Source organism: Podarcis vaucheri (assembly GCF_965113315.1).
Source record: "Podarcis vaucheri genome assembly, chromosome: 15".
NCBI lineage: Eukaryota > Metazoa > Chordata > Lepidosauria > Squamata > Lacertidae > Podarcis > Podarcis vaucheri.
Genome location: NC_138753.1, coordinates 39,511,404 through 39,538,365, shown reverse-complemented (window position 1 = coordinate 39,538,365; position 26,962 = coordinate 39,511,404). Strand labels below are relative to the sequence as shown.

The 26,962-nt window shown below is 45.2% G+C and overlaps 1 long non-coding RNA gene across 2 annotated transcripts in view; it reads right to left on the bottom strand.

Annotated features, from left to right (window-relative positions):
* Window positions 1-11,438: 11,438 nt before the first annotated feature.
* The window catches only part of LOC309519637, a 57,973-nt gene continuing 42,449 nt past the window's right edge, over window positions 11,439-26,962 (bottom strand). Inside the window, exons 1-3 of one of the 2 annotated variants that reach the window (XR_014213917.1) lie at window positions 15,529-15,889; window positions 14,867-15,001; window positions 11,439-11,715 (exon numbers count right to left, since the gene is read on the bottom strand). This is a non-coding gene — a long non-coding RNA (uncharacterized lncRNA). Of the gene's footprint in view, window positions 11,716-14,866; window positions 15,002-15,528; window positions 15,890-26,962 lie in introns of those variants that run through there. The other variant, XR_014213916.1, reaches the window with a different exon arrangement.

The window sequence follows — 26,962 nt, the reverse complement described above, 5'->3', positions numbered from 1 at the left end:
GCCTCTGTATAAGATTAGATCAAAGGTATTTGTTTGGACTTCAAGCCATGAATAATTTCTAAAAAGATAATCTATTCTGGATGCAAAATGTCAAGTTTGCTACCCAGCCACCGTTGATCATTAAAACAATCTGTTGTACTTTACTACAAAGACATCAAAAGCCACCTTTTCAGTTATGTATTTGTTAGCTAATTTAAACAACAAAGCCCCCTTTCTTGATTTGATTGCTTTGCATCACTTCCAAACTACAAGTGATAATTGCTGCACATAGAAAACAACATGTCAGAATGAAGGCTCTCTTTAGATCTGTTCCCCCCTGCCATCTAGATTTTTAGGTGGAGGGTCAGAGGATGACCTAAAGGTCTCTGGTACAACCCCCTGTTGATGCAGGAGATCCACAGCCGCAGCATCCCTGATAGGTGACCATCCAGGCTTTTATTGGAAACCTCTGCTGAAGAGGAGTAAACCACCTCCCAAGACAAACTGTCCCACACAGCTTGTACCGTCAAGAAGTTATTTGGAATGTTTATTTTAAAAACCCTGTTCTTGCCATTTGAACAATATATGTTCAAATCCTGACCTTTGGAGCAACAGCAATCGACTTTGCCCCATCTACCATGTCGCAGCACTTTAAATATTTGAAGATGGCTATCATATCACCAATTAAGACATCTATTATCCAGGTTGACCATAACCTGTGACTTCGACCTTTCCTAATAGGGCATAGTGTCCAGGCTCTTCATCATGTTTATCACCCTCCTGTGGACACATTCTAGCTCCTCTGTGTTCTTAAATATCTGCGCAGAGAACTGAACACAGTACAGTGATTATCTGCACTTACCTTTCCTCTGCATTTTCCAGACATGGCTCACACTTTAAAGCTCTGTGTCCAAGTGCCACACTATTAATGGGGGGGAGGGGGAAGCTGGGACTGCATACCCTTTACTACTCCCAGAAAAAAAACACTGCTTGTAGTCCTAATCCCACTTACCTGGATGTAAGGATGGACAAATCTGCCATTTTATTCTCTAATGAAATTTAGGGATACAGTGGTACCTCGGGTTAAGTACTTAATTCGTTCCAGAGGTCCATACTTAACCTGAAACTGTTCTTAACCTGAAGCACCACTTTAGGTAATGGGGCCTCCTGCTGCTGCTGCGCCACCAGAGCACGATTTCTGTTCTCATCCTGAAGCAAAGTTCTTAACCCAAGGTACTATTTCTGGGTTAGCGGAGTCTGTAACCTGAAGCGTATGTAACCTGAAGCGTATGTAACCCAAGGTACCACTGTACAGTGATACCTCTGGTTGTGAATGGGATCCGTTCCAGAGGCCAGTTTGCAACATGAAAAGAGTGCAACCCACAGCGGCGCATCTGCGCACGCACAGGTTGCAATTTGCCACTTCTGCGCATGCACGTGACATCATTTTGCGTCAGTGGCGTAGCGTGGGGCGTGCAGGGGGGCCCGGCCGCACCGGGCGCAACATCTGGGGGTTAGGGTTAGGGGGCGCAAATCCACGGGTTAGGGGGCGCAAATTACTTGCCTTGCCCCGGGTGCTGACAACCCACGCTACGCCACTGTTTTGCGTGTCTGCGCATGTGTGAGCGGCAAAACCTGGAAGTAGCCCTTTCCGGTACTTCCAGGTCACTGTGGGACGTAACCTGAAAGAACGTAACATGAAGCAAACATAACATGAGGTATGGCTGTACTTTGTTACCACAGAATCACAGAATTGTAGAGTTGGAAGGGACCTCAAGGGCAGCGGCGGAGCAAGCCGATCGGGCGCCTTGGATGGCGTGTGTGCCCTGCACCCAGGAAGAGAGCCAGCCACCTGCAGGGCAGGGCCAGCCGGGGCAGGGGGGCCTCCGGAGTCTGCCTGCCTCCTCCCACTCAGCCGCCCTACAGCTGAGGGGGAGGTGGCAGGCAGACCATTCTGCTATTGAACACCTTTTACCATCAGAAAGTTCTTCCTGATGTCTAGTTGGAATCTCCTTTCTCATAACTTTCTCATAACTTGAAGCCGTTGGTTCAGGTCCTAGCTTCCAGAGCAGGAGAAAACAAGCTTGCTCCATCTTCCATGTGACTGCCCTTTAGATATTTGAAGATGGCTATAATATCTCCTCTTTCCTAGGCGAAACATACACAATTCCGTCAATTGTTACTCATAAATCCTCAGGAATATCCCACCTTGGCCTGCCTGAGCCAAAGTAACGCCATCTTATGTGTGATGTCTGTCTGTTTGTAGAAGGAATTGTCCTCCTTCTCCACGCCAAAACGCATCCCCTTAAAAGAGATGTTTCTTCTTGGTTCTGGGTCTCTCTTGCCTCCTTGCTAGGAGGGGAGGGAGCTCTGTTGCAACAGAAAAATAAAGATCTGCTTTGCTTTCACTGCATCCTAGCGCCATCCTTTCATCTCCGACTGATCATGGACTTAGGGGACTCAGTCCTTTGGGGAGTTGGGCAGCAAAAGCCAACCACCCCTATTTTTCTATATCAGCGCAAATCATGATGAATGCACCAAAAGAAAAGAAAAAGATGTACTGCGTAGGCGTTTTGGATTTATATCCCTGCTTTATGAAACTAAGTGATTTGGCTCATTTTGTTTGACAGTATCCGATAATCCTGGATGATTCTTTTCTAAGTCCTTCGCTTGCTGAGCTAGTCTGTGCAGGCCCATGTCATGATTTTCTGAATGTCTCTGTGTGGCTTCTGGGTGTAGCTGTGTGAAATTTCCCCTTTCCAAGCCTCTTTGCTCAAGTGCTTGATCATTTGCTCTGGCTGCCTGATTGGTTTTTGAGCAAGAGCAGCAGGAGTCCTTCCTGGGCTCTTGTTGTTGTTCTCCAGGATTAGCTTTGTCTCTCGTCTTGTGGGTTTATGTATTTGCCAGCCTATTTAAAATTCAGTAGTGCCAGAAATGCACACTGAGATTTGAGCAGAAACCAAGAAGAAGATGACCGAAATACTACAGCCCCCACCCCCTGCCAGTTTGTTTGTTTATCTTCACTTTCTCCATCAAACTATATCGCTCTTTCTTCCATCCCAGCGACGGCGCATGGCCCTTCGAGGGTCTTGATTAAACATGCGGGAGTGAATGATTTAGTGGAACAAAAAGGCATTGCCCTGGCCCTTGCTGGAGGGGCAGATATAAAAAGCCTGCATGTCTTGTACCCGACAGTGACTATCGGCTGGTCCAATCTCCTACCCCGTCTTCACTGGAGGGGGGCTTCCAATCCCTCTCGCATCAATTATGCTGTGGAAAAAATTAACAGGGCCATGTGCAATACCATGCGGCAAATTGGTGGGTTCTCTATCCCACATCCCACCATCACAGCAGATAGAGTTGACCTATTCCGGGAGGATGGAGTAACCTGACCCCACTGGGTAATGACCTCTGGCTCCACAACTTGTGACGAGTCCTTGGGGACTGGATAGACTGCAGGGTTTGATTGGTCCTCAGTTGTGGGACTTGGCGGCGAGGCCCCTTACGGCCTCGGGTGGTGAATTTTAGGCCTTGGCAAGGTAGCCTTTAGTCTAACATCGAGTTTAGTCTAACATTCATGCTCCCTTCCCATGCGGCAGCACTTGCAGGGCCCATTAAAGGGCAAAAACCGGGAGTCCCTGGCCCTAGAGCAGCGGCATGTAGGTCAAACTCCCAGGACGAGGTCGGTGGAAGGGCATGCTGTGTAAGTTTGCGCTTTGCAGTCCCCTCTCACTGAACCTCATCTGCCTGTGTATCCTCAGCCAGGTGGGCTGAGAGGGTTACCTGTCAAGGCCTGTGCCAAGTTTCCCATTTCTGAAGTTCAATAAAGTTATGGCCAATTTGAAGCCATACTCTGGTCTCTTGTCTCATCATTTGGGGTAAAGGGGTAGGCACCACAGACAGGGTTTAGCGCGTGTGCCCGCAAACTATATGGCTCTTTCTTCCATCCCAGCAATAGAGTCATGTATAGAAGAGGACGATTCGGCAAGTGTGGCTTTTCAAAGGGCCAAGCTAACAGTGGCATAGTCAAGGGGAGATGAAGAGGAGCACAGCTCTGGTGCTTTTTCAGAGCAGGAGCCCTGGTATAAACTGCCCAGTGATCTTCAGATGAAGGCTGGTATAGAAATTTAATAAAATGATGCAAAATAACCATCTGGACCTGCAAGGTAATTGGTATCTCAACTTGCTCTGGCAAATGAATGAGGCAATAATGAAACTTTCAAGGTTGCCTGTGGCTGATTGCCATAGGGTTGGGTTGCCAACGTGATACCCTCGAGATGTTCTGGGACTACAACTCCCATCAAGCCCACTGGGATAGTTGGTAGTCTAAAACGATTGCGGATATAGTCAAACAATCTCTGAAGGGCATTCCATTGGGTATCCCTGGCATAGAGGAAGTAAGAGGATTTATTTATGGGTGTTGATCAATGATTTTTCCCATGTTATGTTAGTCACGTTACATTGGTCACAGTTTATTTGCCAGAAAACTTTTTTTTGGGGGGCCACAGTTGGACCATAAGCTGGACACTTGCCCATGTTAGTTCTTTATGCATACTGCCATGGATTGGGGGGGGGTGTTGATTCATACCTCAAAGGAAAACTCTTCTCCAAGTTACAGATAGGTTTTTGAAGTTGGGAAACCTCACAGAGTGTTTGTTGTGGGGAAGGAAGGGAAAGGAGATTGTGAGCCACTTTGAGACTCCTTAGGGTAGTGATAAAGTGGGATATCAAGTCCAAACTCCACTTCCTCCTCCTCCATGCTAAGCCTCCTTAGATTCACCACCTGCCTCGTGCCTTCTTTCAAGGTGTATGGATGTGTGGGTGGGGAGGATCATCTGAACATCTACAACCGTCCAGCTCTACAGTTCAATCATGGATGCCTTAGCTGAGATTCCTGCATCGCAGGGGGCTGGACTAGATGACTCTTGGGTCCCTTCCAACCCTACTGTTCTATAATTCTACGATGCTGTGATTCTGAAGGGCTCCTGTTTATCAGCTGTGAAGTGTTGAGATGCCATGTCATTATACAGCTATTCATCAAACTGTTGTTTTCCATTTAAAGCATGTTAGGGCTTATTTGGGCCTGGTGTGATGGCCTGGGATTCGGACTCGGAGGCTGAGCCTGAGGAATCCCAGCCTGCACAGGAGTCCCCGCCTCCAGAACCAGCTGAGCTGGGGCTGGGGCATGAGCCTGAAGGGTCCTCACCTGTGTTGGATCCTCAGGTGCAGGCACCAACTGAGTCTGCTCTGGCTCCTGAAGTGATGGAGGACCCATTGCCTGCAGGTGCTCCACTCTCAACCCTGTCAGGGGAAGCTGAGGTTGCCTCTGGGTCCGGTAACCCTCCAGCCTCTCCTGAGCTGCAGAGGCTCAGGGCAGAGAGGCGGAGGGAACTAAGTTCCCGCAGGAGGAGTGCTCACCTCCAGGCCAGGAGAGGTGAGTCACCTGTGGACCAGGGCCGCCCTATGCCTCAGGGCAGATAAAAGCCAGCCAGCCCCAGTCCCAGCTTGCGGGAGCAACATTGTTGGTAGCCTGTTCCTGCCTGCACCCTGTCCTGCTCTTCTGCCAGAGTTCCTGACCTCACCAGACTCCCTGCCTTGGACCCCGCTTCAGCTTTGACGGACAGCCTCCATACCGCACCCTCGACCTCGGACTGGACTCAGACCTTGCCGCACGGTTAACCCTCAGGACCAGCACACCTAGTTTGTATTTTGTGTGTGTGTGTGAAATCCTGTGGCAAGGCTAGTTAACTGAGTGGTTTCCATGGCAACCTCATGGGCCGTGCCTGAAGCAGAGACCGAGAAGATCAAACAATGGGAGGCAAGCAAATTGCAGAGGACCAGAGTGTGCTAAGTCTGGAAAAATGAGATGTCCAAGAGAGAAGCGTCCAAAGTGATACTAATGAAGAGAAAGGACTCAACAGCCTCTGCCCTCAAAAAAATGAGGGTGCGGATATTTTAACAACAAGGCAGGAAATGAGGAAAGCCGATAAAGTAGCTTTAAAAAAAAGTGTTCAGGGAAAATAACTAACAACGTGTTACCAAACTCACAACCTGTGTTGTTTCACTGAACAGTCTCCCCGTGAAGTTGCAAGTACTGAATGTTCTCAAGGGCATAGAGAACCATACACGTCATTTTGACACCTCGCAAAGGACATTTATGTATGTTCTGTTTTCTAACAATGCAGAAAAGGACAAGAATAAGCAGAGGAGGAGAAGAAGAGTTTGGATTTGATATTCTGCTTCATCACTACCCTAAGGAGTCTCAAAGCAGCTAACAATCTCCTTTCCCTTCCTGCCCCACAACAAACACTCTGTGAGGTGAGTGGGGCTGAGAGACTTCAGAGAAGTGTGACTGGCCCAAGGTCACCCAGCAGCTGCAGGTGGAGGAGTGGGGACGCGAACCCGGTTCCCCAGATTACAAGACTACCGCTCTTAACCACTACACCACACTGGCTCTCTGATGGATGAATCTGTCAATTCCGTCTTCTCTCTTTCTCCTTTTCTCCAGTCTGCTTCCACATCAGGCATTTAAAGCACTTTATCAGTAAAAACAGAAGAAGATGCCTTGTTGGATCAGGCAAATGGCTCATCTACTGCAATGCGCCCTACGTGGGGCTACCTTTGAAGGTGACCCAGAAACTGCAATTAATCCAGAATGCAGCAGCTAGACTGGTGACTGGGAGTGGCCACTGGGACCACATAACACCAGTCCTGAGAGATCTGTATTGGCTCCCAGTACGTTTCTGAGCACAATTCAAAGTGTTGGTGCTGACCTTTGAAGCTCTAAACAGCCTCAGTCCAGTATACCTGAAGGAGCATCTCCACCCCCATTGTTCATCCCGGACACTGAGGTCCAGTGCCAAGGGCCTTCTAGCGGTTCCCTCCCTGTGAGAAGCCAAGTTACAGGGAACCAGGCAGAGGGCCTTCTCGGTAGTGGCACCCGCCCTGTGGAATGCCTTCCCACCAGATGTGAAGGAAATAAGCAGCTATCTTATCTTTAAAAGACATCTGAAGACAGCCCTGTTTAGGCAGGTTTAATGCTGTATTGTTTTTAACACTCGATTGGGAGCCACCCAGAGTGGCTGGGGAAACTCAGCCAGATGGTAAAAGGTAAAGGTAAAGGGACCCCTGACCATTAGGTCCAGTTGTGGACGACTCTGGGGTTGCAGTGCTCATCTCGCTTTATTGGCTGAGGGAGCCAGCTTACAGCTTCCGGGTCATGTGGCCAGCATGACTAAGCTGCTTCTGGCGAACCAGAGCAGCGCATGGAAATGCCGTTTACCTTCCTGCCAGAGCGGTACCTACTTATCTACTTGCACTTTGAGGTGTTTTCAAACTGCTAGGTTGGCAGGAGCAGGAACCGAGTAACAGGAGCTCACACCGTTGCGGGGATTCGAACCGCCAACCTTCTGATCGACAAGTCCTAGGCTCTGTGGTTTAACCCACAGCGCCACCCGCGTCCCAGATGGGCGGGGTATAAATAAATTATTATTATTATTATTATTATTATTATTATTATTATTATTATTATCATCTAGCATCTGGTTCTTGTGCATGCCAACCCCATGCCTATGGGAAACCTGCAAGCAGTAATGCCAGACACACTCTCCCCTCCGGTTTCAAGCAGCTGGTATTTTGAAGCAAACTTGCCTCTGACCATCACAACAGTGATGGTTCCTCCACCCAAAGAATCCTGGGAAGTGTAGTTTTTTAAGGGTGCTAAGAGTTGCTACAGCTACAATTCATAAAGCATGTTACCAGTCAATCCCTCTTGCCAGGGAGCTCTGCTGCACACCATAAGTCACTGAGTTTTCCTGGAAGGTACTTTTTTTCACCTTTGGTGGACATGCCCAAAGATTAAGGCCTTCTGGGAAATGATATATAATGAAATAAAAAAGGTACTTAAATGTACTTTCCCTAAGAAACCAGAGGCCTTTCTCTTGGGCATTGTCGGCCAATTGGTGTCAAAGAAAGATAGAACATTTTTTATGTATGCTACAACAGCAGCAAGAATACTTATCGCAAAGTATTGGAAGACACAAGATCTACCCACCCTGGAAGAATGGCAGATGAAGGTGATAGACTACATGGGACTGGCTGAAATGACTGGCAGAATCCGAGACCAGGGGAAGGAGACGGCGGAAGAAGATTGGAAGAAATTTAAAATTTATCTTAAGAAATATTGCAAAATTAATGAGTGTTAAAATGTTGTGGTTATATAAAGTATGGGACTATAGCTGTAAAAGTTTAAGTAAAAGTAAAGAAAAGGGAAAAATTAGATAAAATTAACGGGGAGGATTTGCTGAAATAAATTTGGGTATTGGAATGCAGAAAGGGGAGGTATGGGGAAGTCGGTGAAGTAAGTTTCAAGAAAAAAAGGATTTGAAATTATACATGTTTGTTTTTGTGTGTGTATGTTTGTATTGTGTATTGTGTGCGTTTTTATAATTTGTGAAAATTCAATAAATATTTTTTTTTAAAAAAAAAATAACTCACTGAGTTTTCCTGACAGTGGTGTATCCTGAAACTAGGATCTTGGAACTCTTTCTTGGCTGGTTGCAGAAATGGAGAGAAGGTATGTCTGCATATATAACCCCCTGACTTTTGTGGGGTTGAAATGTAATCTATTGTGGCACATTCTGGGAGATGTTATATAATGAACTGAAAAAAATGTTGAAAATAACTTTTTTCTTAAAAAAACCCAAAGCTTTCCTTCTAGGAATTCTAGATGCTGAAATACCAACAGATCAGAAAATACTATTTATGTACGCAACCACTGTTGCTGGGATGTTACTAGCCCAAAGATGGAAAGAAGACAGAGTCCCTAACAGAGAAGAATAGCAGGTTAAGTTGATGGACTATGCCAAAATGGCAAAAATGACCGGAAGAATCAGAAATCAGAAAGACCAAAACTTTAATAAGGAATGGGGAAAATATATAATTTCCCTTAAAAATCATTGTAAACAATGAAAATTATTAGTAGGATTGGAATAATACCTGTAGGTTAACGTTGAATTATGGTTGTAATGAAGACTTAATAGATTTGGATTAATAGAGAAGACGCAGGAGGAAAAAGTTAACTAAGGACCCACAAAGGGGAGGAGGGAAGTCCAGTGGAATCTATGGAATCCTCTTTTTATTTTGGTTGTTTGACAGTTGTTTGTAAATTTCAAAATTTGAATTTATTTATTTATTTTAAAAAAGAAGAGATGAAATCTAATGTACAAAAGGAAGACACACATCTGGTAAAATGCGGTCTTGACTCTGCTACCACTCAGTGGATTTGTAACTGGCTGACTGACCGAACCCAAAGGGTGCTCATCAATGGTTCCTCTTCATCCTAGAGAAGAGTGACTAGTGGGGTGCCACAGGGTTCTGTCTTGGTCCCGGTCTTATTCAACATCTTTATCAACGACTTGGATGATGGACTCAAGGGCATCCTGATCAAATTTGCAGATGACACCAAACTGGGAGGGGTGCTAACACCCCAGAGGACAGGATCACACTTCAAAACGACCTTGACAGATTAGAGAACTGGGCCAAAACAAACAAGATGAACTTTAAAAGGGAGAAATGCAAAGTATTGCACTTGGGCAAAAAAAATGAGAGGCACAAATACAAGATGGGGGACACCTGGCTTGAGAGCAGTACATGTGAAAAGGATCTAGGAGTCTTGGTTGACCACAAACTTGACATGAGCCAACAGTGTGACGCGGCAGCTAAAAAAGCCAATGCAATTCTGGGCTGCCTTATGAGGAACGGCTAAGGGAGCTGGGCATGTTTAGCCTGGAGAAGAGGAGGTTAAGGGGTGATATGATAGCCATGTTCAAATATATAAAAGGATGTCACATAGAGGAGGGAGAAAGGTTGTTTTCTGCTGCTCCAGAGAAGCGGACACGGAGCAATGGATTCAAACTACAAGAAAGAAGATTCCACCTAAACATTAGGAAGAACTTCCTGACAGTAAGAGCTGTTCGACAGTGGAATTTGCTGCCAAGGAGTGTGGTGGAGTCTCCTTTTTTGGAGGTCTTTAAGCAGAGGCTTGACAACCATATGTCAGGAGTGCTCTGATGGAGTTTCCTGCTTGGCAGGGGGTTGGACTCTATGGCCCTTGTGGTCTCTTCCAATTCTATGATTCTATGATCTATTGCTCCACTCACTTCTGCCCCCGCCTCACCCAGCGCTGGAATGTGCCCCTGGAGAAGCTATCTACATTGGAAGGTAGCCTTTGGGCTGAACAAAGTTTCCCACCCCTGCTGAACAGGAAGCAATTGGAGGCAGAAATCATGAAAATAAAGTGTTGCTGGGGTCCTTTGCAGAACAGGACTCAAGTCTGAGTATATGTTATAGAAAGATCTTGACAGCGTGGCCAAGCTTTATGTGCCCATGTGCAGAGCCACCATTTTAGTTGAGCTTCCATCTGATTGTAGATTTTCTTGTTTTCCAGTGGTTACTTCATTAGCTCTCCCTAGATACATCTCTCTTGCTTTATTATGTTCATCTTACGGCACATGTTTCTCTCTCCTGTTGCCTTTGTATTTCATTCCTAGCAAACGTCATCATTGGCATTTTGCTTCTCTTCAAAAGACAGACGCTATCAACGTGACAGTAAATTAGATAAGATGTCTAATTAGCATACTTTATTCATACTTATCCCAATTGCAATTATACATAATTTGCAATTATTCACAGAATTGGATTTTTATAAAGTGCAAGAATATATAGTGTCCTCAAGTGGGTAGTATTAGCAGTGGCAAATGTATAAAGATTTGTTTTCCTTCGTTTGTATTTATATTCCCTCATGAGGGAAGGTTGCAGAGTCTGGGACTTCTTAGTTTAGAGAAAAGGCAAATAAGAAGTGAAATGATAGAAGTTTATAAATTGATCCCTGGCATGCAGAAAGTGGATAGGTCACAAGAACTCATAAAGGTAAAGGGACCCCTGACCATTAGGTCCAGTCGTGGCCGACTCTGGGTTGTGGCGCTCATTTCTCTTTACTGGCCAAGGGAGCCGGCATACAGCTTCCGGGTCATGTGGCCAGCATGACTAAGCCGCTTCTGACGAACTAGAGCAGCACACGGAAACACCATTTACCTTCCCACCAGAGTGGTTCCTATTTATCTACTTGTACTTTGACGTGCTTTCGAACTGCTAAGTTGGCAGGAGCAGGGACCGAGCAACGGGAGCTCACCCCATCATGGGGATTCAAACCACCAACCTTCTGATCGGCAGGTCCTAGGCTCTGTGGTTTAACCCACAGCGCCACCCGTGTAAAGCTGAATGTTGGAAGATTCAGGACAGATAAAAGAAATAGTTAAACTATGGAACTCATTCCCACAAGAGACAATGATGGGCCCCAGTGATGGTACTATTAAGTGTTGCTGGGGATGGTAACTCTGTGCTCAGAGGGAAATAATGTGTTTCAATGAGGGTTTGGGGGATTTTTTGGTGTTAAAATCAAGCAGTGTATACATTCTATGAAATACAGTGGTACCTCTGGTTATGAACGGGATCCGTTCTGGAGCCCCGTTCACATCCAGAAGTGAACGCAACCTGCGTCTCCGTGTCTGTGTATGTCGCTATTTGCTGCATCTGCGCATGCGCGTGACGTCATTTTGATCATCTGCGTGTGCACGAGCAGCGAAACCCGGAAGTAACGTGCTCCGTTACTTCCGGGTCGCCGCAGCATGCAACCCGAAAATCCTCATCCCGAAGCTACTTCAACCCGAGGTATGACTGTAAAACAAATAAATGTGCTTTAAAGGTATAGTGTGTGTTCATCTGCAAAGCACCTGACTTCCCCAAAAGAATGCTGGGAACTGTAGTTTCTCCATCACAGAGCTACAATTCACAGAACCCTTTAAAGAACTACTGTTCCCAGGATTCTTTGGGGTATGTTATATGCTTTGTTGTATGTGCATAGGATGTGCTTTAAATGTATGGTGTAGATCTGCCCACAGTTTGCACATTCATAGCTTTTTTCAGACATTCTGCCAAATGCTCTTTTAGTGAGGCTACCTGCCAGGAATGTGAACAGACCTGCTCACCCTTCTGTGGTCATTTAGATGAGCATCTGAATTGTGGAGGGCTCGTGTTACCTCCAGGGTTTCCTTGGCATGTGCCAAAATCCAATTGTTGTCCCCATGTGCCATAATAATATTGGGATGGTGCTTCCATAGAGAGCTGATGGGTTTGGATGTGGGATACTCAGATTCAAATCCCTGCTCAGATGTGGTTATTTGAAGTACAAAAGCTCCGGCTGGGGTCAACCCTCAGGAAGTGGCCCTTTTGCAGTGAGTGCCCACACGTGGAGAAGACCATCACAGTACAAACCGTGACTAGTATGACCCACACTGTGTTTGGGGGAAAACACTAACAAGAACCTTTGTGTAGTGTTCCCGTCATCGTGCACTTACCAGAGTCCATCAAAATCCATTAACAGCAGAGGTTATTGTAAGAAGAAAGGGGAGAAAGTCTTTGAATGTCAATCTGGGGATTCATTAATGCAGCGAAAATTAGTCACATAATGCACATCCGGCTCACAATGGGAGCAATTAATCGTTAGAACCACAGCTGCGCCATACATACCCAGAAGCACACATCAGACATGGAAAGCTGCCTTATAGCACACCAGAGTGTTGGTTCATCTAGCCCAGTATGGTATGCTCGGACTGGCAGCAACCAACCAAGTCAAGATCTTTCCCATCACTCACTTGCTGGCCCTTGCTTCTGCATGTGTCTGGGGCTCCCTGGCTGTCTTCTGCTTTTGGATGCAGTTGTGGATATCCATAGCTAAACAAATAGAAACAGCTCTGCCTCTTTGCTTTCTCTCTCTAGCAACCTTATATCTTCCACTGGATTGACTACCTCGTTCACCCTAGATTTTGTATGGGATGACCATCTTTTCACAATGGTGACAGATGGGTATAAATCGTTTTGATGCAGATCTGCCATATTTATCTCCCTCTCCTGGGATGGGGGCTGGATGCACTGGCAGTCGCCTCGTTCCTTGAGGTTAATGCTGGGTTTTTCCAGGTTGGAGTCCAGAGGGTGAAGTTTCAACTTCAGTGTCCAGGGCTGGAGTTGGTTCCAAAAGTTGGCCTGAATCCTGTGTTATAGGCATCTGTTTCTCAGGGGCGGAGCTAGCCACTAGGGCGCCCGGTGCAGCGCACATGCCTTGCGCCCAGGGGTTGGGGCGAGCCGGGGATGGAGGTGGGGTGAGCAAGGCACGGTGCGCTGTACAGAGCCTCGCACGTCGTGGAGGATCTCGCTCAGGCAGAGCCGCTCCTGGCACGCGCGGGGGCGGCGCGAGCGAATCCTGCGCGGAAGAGCACGAAGAGCAGCGCGCACGGACCCTGCGCGCCCCGGGAGGAACTGGCTGCGCCCTCGCTACCTCCTCCTCCTTGCGCGGCTCCAGCTCGGGCGAAGAGGTCGCGGGCGAAGGTCTCCAGCAGCGCCGGATCACCCTCTCGCGCGCTGCCCTCCAGCAGCAGCCACGCGCGCGCGATCCATCAGCGGCTGGATCTCGTGCAGCAGCGGCAGCGGAGCCTCCATGGAGAGGGAGGCAGCTGAGGGGAAGGCGGCGGGTAGACACAAGCCCCACGCTGCCATTTTGGGCAGCGCGGAGCCTGCGCCCAAGCCACCGCCCGGTGTTTTGCCAACCCCCCCCCTCAATGGTGACCCCCGGGGCAGCCCGCACCCTCATTCCTACGCCACTGGGGAGACTTGCTCAGAGGAGATCAAGTTCTGGTGTTCTGCACTGATTATGGCATTGGGTTCCTCTCCTTGGTCATAGGTTAAAAGTAATTTGATCTTATCTTGAAGACTTTTTATGCGACTGCTCTGATTTGTCTATTTCATCTGTTTCCATCCTCTTGGCTCTGATATTCCTCCAGAAACTGTAGAACAGGTGCATTTGGGTTGGCTGCTGGTATACTGAAGGGCAGAGGCTGAGCAATCTCATATAGAAAAATCCTTGTGTCTTTCTTTTAACCTTCAGCCGATCAAACCAGCAGCACTGAATTCCTGTTGCCGCCCCAAAATGATTTTTCCTACCATTTCCCTGAGAACCTTCTCAGCACATTTGGTTTCTAGTCTCCTGGGTTGTTTTTGGTTTTGAAACTTGACCACCCCCACCCCCAATTACCTTCCCCTCTAAAAGCAGGGCTGGGTTCAGCAGCACTCTCAACCTCCTCAACTGATCAGAAAAAGGCACAACAACATCTTGGTTTATATTATCATTGTATTTCTAGGGTCTCCAAACATTGCAACAATTGCATCATTAGATCAGAACAACAAGCAGCATTCATCTAAGATGCCCAGGAAAGCTCTGCAGGAAGAGGACCCTGGTCTGGCAACCGCTCAGTGATACTCTAAACTTCTTTCTAATTAGCTGGGTGTGTGGATGCGGGTGCACATTAAATACATATAAATACATTTAGGTTTCACGGGATGTCATCCAGCTGCACAGAAGGTTAACTCTTTCTGATACGGTGACGGTGGTGGTGGTGGTGGAGGAGGAGGAGGGAAAAAAGCTTGCCAAGGAAAAACTTGCTTTGCCATCTCTCTTGCTACTTCCTGAAAGTGGCCAGATGGTCAAATAATTAGCTGGCTAGCAGGGCAATATGGCCACCTGCTAACAAGATTGTGTGCTGCCAGTGTACATTTGCTATGACCATCAGAGCAAAAGAAGCTCTGTGTTTCAATTGCCCAGGAGGGCAGCAGTTGTGTGGGCTTTGCTGCTCTCTGTTGTGCTCCCTTGACAGTTTTGTTTCTTTGCTGTTGAAAGGCTGTCATGCAAATCGCTCCCTCTCCATGACCACATTTAACAAGATCTCTATCAAAAGAGAGCTAAGTGGTTTCCTTGGGAATTAATTATGGAACTTACCTGAAGTGCTGTACTCCCTGCAATATGGCACCAGTAAAACGTTCCAGTCCATGCTGGGCTTCCAGGAGCCTTCAAAGCTGATGTACCAGCACCAACAGCTTCACAGCTCCATGAACTGTTTTCACATATGTCCCACTAGGTTTTGGAAACAGACATTATGCAATCATTATGTTTCTTTAAAATGGGTTTTGATCTAGCACAGACAGCCCCCCCCCAAGTTTTCTGAACAAATATGCTAAATACAACCCCAAATACAAACAAGGAAGAATGCAAATCAGATGTATGTTTACAAGGTTCATGAAATCCAATGGAATTGGGGCTTCTGGAATTCATTTCCAGGTTTTAAGTCGGCTATGTATGTTGTGGGTCAGGGGTTGGGAAGTTTTGGCTTTAGAAATGTTTCCTTTCATGATATAATAGTTCTTCCCCTTGATGCACCCTTTTTCTTTTTCCTTCTTTTCCTCTTTAATTATAAATATGATGGGTTATATGTTACAGATGCCCTGTTGGCAGCGTAGCTAAATTGCAGCTAGGAAGCCAAATCATGTGCAATACTGACTCTCTTCTTGAAAGTAGAACAATGCCCAAACACTTGTTAAAATATTCAAAAGCTTTTGCTCACAAAACATATAGCTAAAGAAGAATATATGCAAAGTATTTACATTCACGTGCTAATGTAAGCATGGGCTTAGTTTTACTTAGTTGAAGAGTGCAGCTTCTTCCTGTCTCTCTCTCTTTCCAGTACTTGCACTCAGCCTTCTGTCTATGAATCATCTTGGCCATGCAGTTCCTTCTGAGATGTTTCCACTTTCTCCTTCCAGCTCGCTTCTCCTTCCTGTTTCTTTGGGAAAACATCAAATTCTGTACTTCTTTGTGTCACATACTTTCACACAGAAACATTAGCTCTCCTCTCCTCTATCACGTTTAGAGAGAGACTTATCTAATACTGTCTCTCCTTCTGTGTTCATGGAGATGCAGCCAGTACAGTCAAATCACTCACACCCAAAACAAAACGGAGAATGTTAAAAAAAAAAAGACCCATCCACATTTCTTCACAAAAACACTGGAAAATTGAGCTTAAAATAGGTCATTTTTGTGGGAATGTTCTGGGGTGCAGGAGAGGATATATTGTGGGATTATATCCTTATCCAACTTGTGCTAACAAGTTCCCAAAATATCAGCAGAGTTTATAGACATTCCCCTTTAAGTTCGCAACGGTAGAACCTCTATAATAATTACTCTGGTAATTTCCCCTTTGTTCCCTCTTAAAATACAAGACACAAGACAGTCTTTATAAAAGTATAAAAGAGTTTACTCACGTTCTGTTCACAATATGATCCCAGAAGGCAGACAGCTTAAAAAAGGTTACATACATTTAGAATCTATCTTGTAGCAAGATAGTCCTTATCTCCTCTCTTGGCTGGGAGCCAAGAGAGCATCCTTAGATGTTTCCTCATTGAAGAAAAATGGCAGAGAGAGAGAGATGGCTGCCTGCCCTGTGCTTTTGTCATTACCTGCACAGGTGAGGCCACACCCACCCCTGGTCACATGCGGAGGAAGTCCGTCCCCACGAAGTTTACCTGCTTGCTGGACAGACATCCCTCCCCATGTTCTAACATGTACACTCTAGGAATGTTGTCATTGACTGCTCCTGTGTTTACATCCCACAATTTTTCTCTGCCTGCTTCCTAGCTGGTGCTGGTGAGAAGATACTGTCCTCAGAAAGGGACACCTGCTTCCATTTGTAAGACAGTGACAAGAGCTCCCTGGTAGCCAACATCCAGATGTTGTTGGATTCCAGCTCCCATCATCACCGGACAACCTGGCCAATCGTCAGGGACGATTGCAGTTGGGCAGGGCCAGCCCAAGACATTTTGCCGCTTGAGGCAAAACAGAAAATGGCATCTCTTTGGCCTGTGCCCCTGCTGCCACCACCTCAGTAGACCACAGGTGGTCTGGGGAAGCCTTGGTGCACTGAAGGTGGCGGGGGGGGGGAGGAGGCCAGAGAGAAGCAGACAGCAGTGTGCAGGTGACAAATGCAGGAGACAGCACGTGGAACACACCTGGGTCCCCCGGATCTGCTGGATCTCCCAGCTGTCTCCATCCTGCCACCTGAGGCAACTGCCTCACTGAGACTCATGGTTGGGCTGGTTCTGGAGCTGGGAGTCCACTGACATCTGGAGGGTGGCAGTGAACTAATGCCAGTGTCCTGGAAGAAGCAAAGATCACCAGTGTCAAAGCAATTATTCTTCAACATCAACTTCGTTGGACTGGTCATGTTGTTCAGATGTCTTGATGATCGTCTTCCAAAGCAACTACTCTATTCCAAACTTAAAAATGGAAAGCGTAACGCTGGTGGTCAACAAAAGAGGTTTAAAGACCCTCTCAGGGCAAATCTACAAAAATGTAATTTAAACACCAACAATGGGGAAACACTGATTTGCGAGCGCTCCAACTGAAGAACAGCCTTTACCAAAGGTGTCATGGGCTTTGAAGACGCTTGAACTCAGGTCAAAAGGGAGAAACGTGCTATGAGGAAGGCACGCTTGGCAAACCCTCACCATGATCAATTCCCGCCCGGAAACCTGTGTCCCCACTGTGGAAGGATGTGTGGATCCAGAATAAGCCTCTACAGTGACTTACAGACTCACTGTTAAGACCATGTTCATGGAAGACAATCTTGGCTATGAGGGATCGGCAGAGAGCCATGTTAGCTTCCCCTGATAGTTTTAACATGTCTCTTATGTGTTAGTGGGATGTGTTTAACTTAAGAAATAAGAGCTTCTCAGGGATGGTGGGTTTTCTTGCCTCTTAGCTTGGTGTACCAGATTTAATATTGAGCTGAGCAATTTACAGATAGTGACCAAATACTATTTTTGAGCTCCTGCTTCAGGCTTTTCTTCTCCATTTTGTTTCTTCCTTATTTCCTGATGAGCTCCCTCCTTGTCTTGTACCTGCAATGGGGAGCCAGGAATAGCTAAGGTTTTCCGTGAGTGTCTATACTTAACAGTGAAGGTGACTCAGCTGATGTGCGATGTGTGAAATACTCTCTGGTATACTGCTAAAGTTCAGAGAACAGACAGAAAATCCCTTTCCAGGCTACATCCAATCGTCCTACATTACTTAGTTACACCTTTAGATCCTGCCATTACCCTATGCATTTTTCATCTTGTCCTTGGCTAAAATCAATTAAGGGGTGTAAATTTGTTCTGCCACCTCACACAAGGAGGAGGAATAGGAAAAGCAGGGGGAACTTGATAATGCCAGACAAATTCACAGTCATTACTGTCCCCAGCAGCAGGATGTCCGGGAATCATTATAACTTGTGACTGACCCTCCCTGCTGGTAGCATTCCAAAGGAACAAAATTAATGTTGGTTTTAGGGGCTCATTGGTCCTGCTTCTCACCTTTAATATTTTTGCCAGGCACGAAAGCGTCCTTGAATCACTGGTGTCAACTCAGGGGGCCCTGGTGGCCTAGGCACCCACAACTTTTTGTGCTGTGGGTGCCTAGGTTCCGCCTCTGCCACCGCCACACACCATCGCCTTACGTCTGGTGCTCCAGCGCTGAGGCGGCAACTGGACTGGGGCCTGCACCTCTGCTGTATGGCCTCTGGAGCACATCTGTGGCTGCAGCAGGCCTCAAAAGAGGCCCTGAGGTAGAGGCCCTGGCCCAATCGTCACCACGGTACTGGTCATGGCGTCACATAGCACCAACATCATGACATGTGGTGTGGAGTACACAAGCTGGTCACACAAGATGTGGGTGTGCTTGCCTTGAATTCTGCTAATGCCTTTTCCTTGTCTAAATGATGTGTGTGCATGTGTGCAGAAAGTGGCTTACTGTCCAAGGTTATATATATATATATATATATATATATATATATATATATGCTTTCGTAGATTTTCACGGGTACAGGAATGCAGGTTTTGGTGTCTTCGGGTGTCTTCCCGTGTAAGAGTCGGGGTGTCTGTGCGACGTTTCTACAAAAAACCTGATGGCTCCCTAGGACACACTATCTACCGGAAAAAAACACACACCAACCGCTACTTACATGCACAATCACACCACCACCCTGCACAAATAAACTCCGTAGCCAAGACTCTCATCTCCAGAACCAAACGCCTGGCTGACAAAGACCACTTGACAACTGAGTTACAGAATCTCTCAAATGTGTTAATCGCCAATGGATACCAGAAAAACAGGGTTACGAAGCTAATCCAAAAAGAAACACCCCCCAAAAACCAAGACACAGAAGAAAACAATGGCATGGCCCTCCTTCCTTATATCAAGGGCACTACAGACAAAATCAGCAAAATCCTCCATAAACACAATATCAAAACAGCCTTCTGCACCAACCAAAAAATAGCCAATATCCTCAGAAACCCAAAAGACAAAATCCAGCTGGAAAACCAAGGGGTCTATGAAATACCCTGCAAAGTCTGCCCAGCCACGTACATTGGACAAACAAACAGACGAATAAATGCACGTATCGCAGAACACAAGAATGCCGTCAAAAAAGAAGAAAAAACTTCCTCTCTTTTCCAACACATGAAAGAAACAGGACACGAAATTAATTTTGCAGATTCCAAATTGCTCTTTAACATGGAACATCACCACAAGAGAATAATCATGGAAGCCATCGAGATAGAGAAACACCCTCACAACATGAACAAGCGTGACGACACGTCCCGCCTGCCAGACATCTGGAAATTAGCCCTCCCCACAAAAACCGACACCAGAACCAGAGGCACACAGAACGCCGTCACCAATCAACCACACCAGACCCAAACCCAGACCCTCTCCACAGACATATTACAGACTCCATCCAGTAGCCAAACTATAGTGGCACCTCCGGATGCTGCACCCCCCGGCAATCCCTACACAGATCTGGCTGGCACAAGGCACAAAACCACAGCTCGCCCCTATACACGAAGCCAAGCCAGAGCACAACTAAATGCAGCACAGCCATCTTCTCAGAAAAACTCTTCACAAGCTCAAGAGGTCAAGACACGAAAGCTTTAGCAACTAATCTACACTTAATGACCCACCCAGTGGTATTCAGAATATCACTCATGAAATCACCCAAGATATCCCTCAAGTAATTAAGGAACAAAAGAAGAAAAGGCACACTAATCTAGGAACTTCCTCTCTGCCCAGAACGTTGGAGGCTATACACCACACCCCTCAACAGTATTTATAGGAACTCAAACACCAGACTCTGCTCTGTTCCAGTAACAAGAAGCCGAAAGCACCAGCCTGAAGATGACGAGTGAGACCTCGTCGAAACGTCGCACAGACACCCCGACTCTTACACGGGAAGACACCCGAAGACACCAAAACCCATATATATATATATATATATATATATATATATATATATGAGGGACGCAGGTGGCGCTGTGGGTTAAACCACAGAGCCTAGGACTTGCCGATTAGAAGGTCGGCGGTTCGAATCCCCGCGACGGTGTGAGCTCCCGTTGCTCGGTCCCTGCTCCTGCCAACCTAGCAGTTCGAAAGCATGTCAAAGTGCAAGTAGATAAATAGGTACCACTCCAGCGGGAAGGTAAACGGCATTTCCATGTGCTGCACTGGTTTGCCAGAAGTGGCTTAGTCATGCTGGCCACATGACCCGGAAGCTGTACGCCGGTTCCCTCGGCCAATAAAGCGAGATGAGCGCTGCAACCCCAGAGTTGGTCATGACTGGACCTAATGGTCAGGGGTCCCTTTACCTTTTTTACACACACCCACCCACACCCACACCCACACACACACACCTCCTGGCAAATAGAAGGGGAAGAAATGGAGGAAGTGAGAGATTTTACTTTCTTGGGCTCCATTATAACTGCAGATGGTGACAGCAGCCATGAAATTAAAAGACTCCTGCTTCTTGGGAGAAAAGCAATGACAAACCTAGACAGCATCTTAAAAAGCAGAGACATGACCTTGCCAACAAAGGTCCGTATAGTAAAAGCTATGGTTTTCCCAGTAGTGATGTATGGAAGTGAGAGCTGGCTGGACCATAAAGAAGGCTGATCGCCGAAGAATTGATGCTTTTGAATTCTGGTGCTGGAAGAGACTCTTGAGAGTCCCATGGACTGCAAGAAGATCAAACCTATCCATTCTTAAGGAGCCCTGAGTGCTCACCAGAAGGACAGATCCTGAAGCTGAGGCTCCAAGACTTTGGCCACCTCATGAGAAGAGAAGACTCCCTGGAAAACACCCTGATGTTGGGAAAGATGGAGGGCACAAGGAGAAGGGGACGACAGAGGACGAGATGGTTGGGCAGTCTTCTCGAAGCTACCAGCATGAGTTTGACCAAACTGTGGGAGGCAGTGGAAGACAGGAGTGCCTGGCGTGCTCTGGTCCACGGGGTCACGGAGAGTCAGACACGACTAAACATCATCATCATCAACAAATATATATATATGTTGCTCTACCTGCTTTTCCTTCTGGGCCTGCCCATCACTGGACCTTGAAAGGTTGTTCAGAAGCGAATGTGGCCCCCAGGCTGAAAAGAGTTCCCCACCCCTGTTTTAGCGGCTTCTGGAGGCCAAACTACATGATACACATAAGTGCATTTTATCTCTTCTTCAACACTGGAAAAGAAATGTTTGACAGGTTTACAGGACAGTGTGGGCAAGGGCTGTGTAATCCCTTTTTCCTGACATTTCTGCTCAGCATTATCCTCACAAGCAGGCTTTTTTCTCCAACGGAAATAATGAAAAACTGCTCATGATGTTGACTCTGAGCAGGGAAAAGGCTGGAAGGAAAAAGATGAAGCAGCTCCTCCTTCCTGTTTGACACACAGAGAGAAGTTCATAACCTCAGAGGTGGTTTTCAGTTGCAAGGAACAAAAGCACTGGGTACGTACGCATCAGCAGCTATTTTCAAGTCTCATTCTTTATTTTGCTGGACACACCAGAGAGAGGGCAGGGATGTCTCTACCTGATGCACATCATCACCTGATTCGTTTCTCCACGCCAAAATCCAGTTCACAGCATCCGTCATCTGTGCATGCACAACCGCTGCCTGAAATGCATTGCCCATGATGTGATTTAACAAGAATCCCCTCCCCTAATGAGTCAGAAACTAAGGACTTAAGCTGTGGATTTAAGGCTGTGTGGAGATAAACTTTTGATCCAAAGCAATGTTTCAAGATGAAGCTGGAAAGCTAAGAGTTTTGGAATGACGCAGTTAAAAATGCCGTCGCCATTTTGGGAGGCATTGTTGGAGCTCTTGGGTCTGGGAGGAGAAAGAGAGAAATAGAGTTGTTTACATATCGTGGATCAACTCCTCGGTGGGACTTAAGAGTGACAAATGCCAAAATTTACGATGGAAAGAGCGATGTTATCTACGAAGGAGATATATGGAAACCATCTGGACTTAGTGGAGGAACGGGAAATCCACACAGGATTATTATACTTACTATCGGCTTAAGGAGACCAACAGAAGAGATCGTAAAGGAAGAAGAGAAATTATATGAATAAGATATGATGTGGAAACACCAAGATAAGACTGGATAGAATTATGAACTTTGGGACTTCCGGTTCAGCGCGACTCCAGCACAGGCGGGGATTTCTTCCTTGCGGAGGATCCTGAGCTTTCCGGAGAAAATAGGGGTTCCACAGGGGGCCGTGGTCCCCTGAAAAGTGTCTGGAGGGTGTTCAGACACACAGGTTCCCGCAGAGCCAAAACGTGGACCCCTCGGCCGCCAGGTAACTCCGTTTACGGAGCGAAGAGTACGGCGGGGGGAGAAGCGGGCGAAGGGAAGCCATGGCTGTCTCCGAGAAAAGCGAAGCCCCGAGTCTGTAGGAGAAGTGCTGGATTCTCAAAAAAAGAGAACTCGAACCTAACAAGGAAATAAATAACTTGGATACTATCAAAGGAAAGGCTTGACTAAAAGGAAGTTGAAAAAGAGCTCAAGTTTTATCTGGAATCATTACAGACGCAAGGAACAGACAAAGCGGAGAGAAATGTGAGTGACGCTAGCGGACAAAGTTCTTCTCTCCTTTCTAACTCTCTCTGTTTGTATGGGAAGATATTAAGTAACTAACAAAAGAGGGATTTAGAGGGTGAGCAAAGAGATAATATTTCGCTACTTTTGGCTACTTCTTAGCCCTCCCGGTAACGGGGAAAGGAGTCGAAACTTAATTTCATTTGGGAAGTTCTGTGCAATGGAGGTTTCCATTTTGTGAAGGTTTGGTCTCCATTACGAATTCTCCGAACTGCCTTTGGAAGGAGGAAGAGGAAGAGGATATCTTCTTTGCTAAGTGTTAATCTCTACACCCGAGAACTTTAGCTAAGCTCAATAACCCTATTAAAGCCACTGTCTTCTGTGGGTAAAACTAAAAGAGAAGCTGTGGGTTAAATTAAAAGAAAAGCTGGATAAACTTTCTTTTCTTTTCTCCCTTCTTTCGCTCTTTGCTTTTTTCCCCCGCTTCTCCTCCACTAGTTGGCTGTTAGACCCCTGGTGGACGGGGGAGAAATTACAAGTGGTTTCTTCTTCTCCTCTTTTTTTTTTTTTTTTGACGGTTTGAAATTTTTGGGATTTAGCCCAATTGAGGGCAAGAAGATTAAGAAGTGGACTCAAAAATAACTTATGGAATAAACAACCCTATAAGGAATAGCCCATTTGGGGGCAGGAAGAACTGAGAGCCGTTTATCTACCAGAGCTAAAATACTGGAAGTCCCTGGAAGGATTACAAATTATATTTCTTCCTCCCTTGTTTTCCCTGGGCTTTTCTTTCTGTCTGTTGGAATACCGTATTTGGTGGAGTAGCCTAATTGGTGGCAATAAGAGGAGAACACTAGATCCTTACCTATTCCTATCTAATATATACTTTACTATAGATTTATTAGTACTAAGTATATGGAACTTTAAGGAACTTGAAGGAACCAATAGGCTTGATATTGTTTGATATTGTTTTGAGTTTTGAAAAACACTGTAAAATCGATTTTTACGCTCTGATTGGGGAAGGGCAATTTGGACAATGCAATAGGTTATTTACCTCATTTAACTGGTGGAGTAAGATATATTCGTATAAAATGTCTCATGTACCAAAGAAAGGCGGGAATGGGGGGACACCAGTGGAAAGAAAGGGGTCTAAGCAGGAAACAGATTTCAGATCTGAAATATTAAAGATGTTTGCAGAGATTAGGCAAAGTGAAAAAAACCTGGAAACAAAAATAGAACAGGTAGGCTCTAAGATTGGGAAAATGGATAAGAAAATAGATGAAACAGTGAGTGAATTGAAAGGACAAATCAAAGAGGTATCCAAAAGAACTCATGTGTTAGAAGAAGGAATGAAAAGGACAAAATTGGAAATGAAGGATTTAAAGCGTGAAGATGATAAAATTAGAGTAGGACTTTTAGAAACTAACAAAATACAAGAGGAAATGTGGGATGCGATTTCCATGAATGAACTTCAGCAACGGGAAGTTAATTTAAGACTGAGGGGGATACCAGAGAATCAAGGTGAGAATATTAGGCAAAAATTGATAACAGAATTGGCACAATGGCTGGAGTTCCAAGCAGAGGAGGTGGCGAGTACAATACAGAATGCTTTCAGATTAAAAGTGAAGACGACTAAGGCAAGGAAATTTCCAGGGGATTGTCTCATAACCTTTAAGGATAGGGACATGAGGAATGTGGTGCTTCAGAAAAATAGAGAAAAAAGATTATGTATTGATGGTAGTTATATAATCATCTTTAAAGATATACCAATTAGACTGTTGAAACGGAGAGACCCCTATAAGCCACAGGTGCAAATTCTCAAAAAGAACAATATAGAATTTAAATGGGAGTTCCCGGAAGGAATCTCATTCACTTATAAAAACAAGAGACACAGACTAACTAGCCCAGAAGAAATAGGTAAATTCCAAAGAAAAGACAAAGAGTTGCTAACGGAAGAGGAAGAAGAGGTCAAGGGAGCAGTAGGAGGGGTGGAGGTAAAGGGACGGAAAGATGTGGGGGAGAGGAGGAAGGTTGGGGAAGGGTTGGAGGAGGAGGGGGAGGAGGAGGAGGGGGAGGAGGGAGAGGAAGAAGAGGAAGGATTATAAGGAATTTAAGTAGAGAAAAAAGTATTCTCATTAACTGAAAACAATATGGCATTAAAATTATGGAACTGGAATATAAATGGACTGAATGATAAAAGAAAGGAATAAGGTGGAACAATTCTTAAAGAAAAAAAACCTAGATATCATCTGTTTGCAAGAAACACATGTGGCAAAAAGGCATAGGAAAATCTTGATAAATAAAAAACTTGGAAACAAATTTATATCTTCAGACAAAGGAAAGAAAAGAGGAGTAATCTTATATATAAAAAACAAATTAGAAGCCCATCAAATCTTTAAGGACGAAGAAGGAAGAATTATTGCTGTTCAAATAAATTGGCAAGGGGAAAAAATAATAATTATCGGAATCTATGCACCTAATGGAAATAAAACTGATTTTTACAAAAACTTGGAGGAAAAATTGATGGAATATGTGGATCAAAAATAATTATGATGGGAGACATGAATGGGGTGGTCTCAATTGAAATGGATAGATTGAGGGAGAGTGGATCAAAAGAAGGTAAACTACCCAAATCTTTTTTTGAAATGATTAAAATCTGTAATTTAGTAGACATTTGGAGGTTAAGACACCCACAGGAAAAACAATTCACATATTATTCCGAGCCAAACCAATCGATGTCGAGAATCGACCAAATTTGGATCTCGAACGAGTTAACCCCAAGAATCCTCCAGGTAGAAATAGAACCAAGAGTAATCTCAGACCACAGCCCGATTAAATTGGAGATTAAAGGCTTTGAAGAAAGAACGTTTAGATGGAGGATGAATGATAGCCTTTTTGATGATCAAAAATTTGTACAACAGGTACAGAAGAAAATGAATGAATATTTTATGGATAATTGTAACAAGGGTACGAAAATGAGTATAGTGTGGGATGCAAGCAAGGCAGTGATGCGAGGACTTTAAATACAACAAAATTCAATTAAAAGGAAGAATAGAGAGAAAGAAAAGAAAGAAATCTTAAAACAAATTATGGAATATGAGCAAAAGTTAATCAAAAAACCGAATAATATGAAAGTTAGACAAAGTATCAAGGCCTTGCAAACCCAATTTGCTATGATAATAAACAAGGAGGTGGAATGGAATATTAAAAGATTAAGACAAAGGGACTTTGAATTCGCGAATAAATCAGGAAAATGGTTGGCCTGGCAGACCAAGAAAAGAAAAGAACAGAGTACAATAAATAAAATTAGAGTGAAGGAAGAAGAGATAATTAGTCCCAAAGGCATCAGGAAATGATTTTTGGACTTTTATAGTCAATTGTATAGGAAAAAAGAAAAGAATAATATAAGGAAAATAGAGAGATATCTAAAAGAGAAAAAGGTGCAAAAGATTCCAACAGAAGCAAGAGATAGGCTGAACGCCCCGATAGAGGAAGAGGAAATCAAGGTGGTTATATCAGAGTTGAAAAACGGGAAGGCCCCAGGACCAGATGGATTTACAGCAAGGTACTACAAAGAACTGAAACCGATTTTGACAACACCGTTGAAAGAAACAATGAATAATATCTTAAAAGAGAGGGAGATCCCAGAGACCTGGAAGGAAGCATATATAACTTTCATTCCAAAAGAAGGTGCGGATTTAACACAAGTAAAGAACTATAGACCAATTTCTTTGCTAAACACTGATTACAAAATCTTCGCAGGAATAATAGCAAAGAGATTAAAAAAGGTTTTGCAAGGAATTATCCACGAAGACCAAACGGGTTTCCTTCCGCGAAGACAGATGAGAGACAATGTGAGGAATATAATAAACATCTTGGAGTACCTGACAGCTAGTAATGAGAGAAGAGCAATGCTAATGTTTGTCGACGCCGAAAAGGCATTCGACAATATATCATGGGATTTTATGCTAAAAAATATGGAATACATGGAGATGGGGAATGAGTTCTTTAATGGAATAAGGGCAATATATACGGAACAAAGGGCAAAGCTGTTAGTAAATAATGTGACAACAGAAGAAATTAAAATATCAAAAGGTACTAGACAGGGCTGCCCGCTCTCACCACTGCTGTTTATTATG